The sequence below is a fragment of the Micrasema longulum genome, unplaced genomic scaffold, assembly GCF_059751315.1.
Source record: "Micrasema longulum isolate JH-2025_06_02 unplaced genomic scaffold, ASM5975131v1 h1tg000525l, whole genome shotgun sequence".
NCBI lineage: Eukaryota > Metazoa > Arthropoda > Insecta > Trichoptera > Brachycentridae > Micrasema > Micrasema longulum.
The window spans coordinates 78,989-82,500 of record NW_028277722.1 but is presented as its reverse complement, the minus strand read 5'-3'; positions in this window follow the sequence as shown (position 1 = coordinate 82,500).

Sequence of the window (3,512 nt, the reverse complement as noted above, 5' to 3'; positions counted from 1 at the left end):
CTAACCTAACCTAACCTAACCTAACCTAACCTAACCTAACCTAACCTAACCTAACCTAACCTAACCTAACCTAACCTAACCTAACCTAACCTAACCTAACCTAACCTAACCTAACCTAACCTACCTAACCTAACCTAACCTAACCTAACCTAACCTAACCTAACCTAACCTAACCTAACCTAACCTAACCTAACCTAACCTAACCTAACCTAACCTACCTAACCTAACCTAACCTAACCTAACCTAACCTAACCTAACCTAACCTAACCTAACCTAACCTAACCTAACCTAACCTAACCTAACCTAACCTAACCTAACCTAACCTAACCTAACCTAACCTAACCTAACCTAACCTAACCTAACCTAACCTAACCTAACCTAACCTAACCTAACCTAACCTAACCTAACCTAACCTAACCTAACCTAACCTAACCTAACCTAACCTAACCTAACCTAACCTAACCTAACCTAACCTAACCTAACCTAACCTAACCTAACCTAACCTAACCTAACCTAACCTAACTAACCTAACCTAACCTAACCTAACCTAACCTAACCTAACCTAACCTAACCTAACCTAACCTAACCTAACCTAACCTAACCTAACCTAACCTAACCTAACCTAACCTAACCTAACCTAACCTAACCTAACCTAACCTAACCTAACCTAACCTAACCTAACCTAACCTAACCTAACCTAACCTAACCTAACCTAACCTAACCTAACCTAACTAACCTAACCTAACCTAACCTAACCTAACCTAACCTAACCTAACCTAACCTAACCTAACCTAACCTAACCTAACCTAACCTAACCTAACCTAACCTAACCTAACCTAACCTAACCTAACCTAACCTAACCTAACCTAACCTAACCTAACCTAACCTAACCTAACCTAACCTAACCTAACCTAACCTAACCTAACCTAACCTAACCTAACCTAACCTAACCTAACCTAACCTAACCTAACCTAACCTAACCTAACCTAACCTAACCTAACCTAACCTAACCTAACCTAACCTAACCTAACCTAACCTAACCTAACCTAACCTAACCTAACCTAACCTAACCTAACCTAACCTAACCTAACCTAACCTAACCTAACCTAACCTAACCTAACCTAACCTAACCTAACCTAACCTAACCTAACCTAACCTAACCTAACCTAACCTAACCTAACCTAACCTAACCTAACCTAACCTAACCTAACCTAACCTAACCTAACCTAACCTAACCTAACCTAACCTAACCTAACCTAACCTAACCTAACCTAACCTAACCTAACCTAACCTAACCTAACCTAACCTAACCTAACCTAACCTAACCTAACCTAACCTAACCTAACCTAACCTAACCTAACCTAACCTAACCTAACCTAACCTAACCTAACCTAACCTAACCTAACCTAACCTAACCTAACCTAACCTAACCTAACCTAACCTAACCTAACCTAACCTAACCTAACCTAACCTAACCTAACCTAACCTAACCTAACCTAACCTAACCTAACCTAACCTAACCTAACCTAACCTAACCTAACCTAACCTAACCTAACCTAACCTAACCTAACCTAACCTAACCTAACCTAACCTAACCTAACCTAACCTAACCTAACCTAACCTAACCTAACCTAACCTAACCTAACCTAACCTAACCTAACCTAACCTAACCTAACCTAACCTAACCTAACCTAACCTAACCTAACCTAACCTAACCTAACCTAACCTAACCTAACCCTTGACCTTTGCGGTCACCCCCTACATTTGCTGATCTTTGCTGACCTGACTTTATTTTTTGACCTTCGACCTCTGACCTTCGCTAACCCCTACCTGGCTGACCTGACATTTGAACTTTGACATTTGACCTCTGACATTAACCTTTGACATTTGACCTCTGACCTTTGTTAACCCCTGACCCCCCCACATTCGGTGACCCCCTACCTTTGCTGACCTGACATTTGATCTTTGACCTCTAACCTTTGCTGAACCTCCACCTTTGCTGACCTTATGACTGAACGTGAACCTTAAGCTGAACAAATACAAGTAGCTTTGTTTTGTTTTAGGACACGTTACATGACAAAACCGGGTTTAGATCCATCGGGTGGTTGTCGAGATTTATTATAAGTATGGGACGTTCAAGGTCATTCGGTATGTATTTTTTTCAGTTTTTTGATAAAAAAGGTTATTTTGTTTTGAAACTTAACAGGATCGGTGGACATAATGCCCTTAGTAAAACCTTCAGTGTGTGACCTTGAACGACCACCGCTCTTCATTATTGATGTCATAAAATAATCAGTATTACATTTATGTACATATTATTTATACATACATTTTTATTTATTTATTTACGTACATAATTTTATTGTACAATATTTGAGACATAAGTCCCAACTCTATGGGACGAAAAGTCCTGTGTTGAGGTGGGACGAGCAATTATATGACACAGACACATGAGTATATCACCACAAATATAGGATTAGAAACATAAAAATATTTTTTAAGAAAAAAAAACATAATCATAGCACATTAATATGGTAAACAGTAAACTCAAGCATTCGGGAAATCTTCAAAGAGTTTCGTACTCAAATTCCTTCCACTAAGGAAAATCCAGCCCTTAACTCCTTTCTTGAAAATAGTTTTTGTCCTTGAGAGCTTAATACGTTATTCCAAAACATTGAACACTCTCGGTGCGATAAATGAGAAAAAGCAAAAGAAAGAGCAAAAGTCGTACGGGTTTTGGGTATGACATAATTAATGCTCTGGGAAAACCTCGTACGGACATTTTGCTGAGACCTCTCCTAATTGTTCGACCAGAAGTGTGTAAGTGCTTCTTTAAGGTACAGTTGTCTCATATCCAGCACCTTCGTGTGTTGGAACAACTGTTCTGAGGGCGCCGGAATATCAATCTCAATTATTATTTCTGTGAAATTATGAGAGGCTTTAAAATTGATGTAATCGTATATGTATGTGTTTATATGAGTACTTACATTTATATTTATATATTTTTTTTATTACTTTGTCGAAATTTTTACATATTTTTGAATTTGGATTTTAGGCCGGAGCGTTCTTAACAATTTTACATCGATTTATAAGGTGGTTGATAGCTTTCCATGAGGAATATCCAGGCTTAATGATAAGGTTTGAAAAAAAAATGAAAATCATTGTTCAATAAGTCCACTTATATTCACTACACATCGTCACATATATACAATATATATACACACACTCATACATATATACACACATACACACACCCTCACACAATATATATAACTATATACCTAACTGTACTGTGGGGTAACTACCCCCACTTACATGTACAATAATACTGATACATTATAACAAGTAGGTACTTAGCATAAATATTATTATTTAAAGTAAAAGTTATCCTCATTATCTAATTGAGACACATTATATATATGTATATATTTGTACCGACATATTGAAACCATTGTATAAATTATATAATATGTTTTGTTTTTATAGTACACAAAGTTAGAGTTAACTCTAAT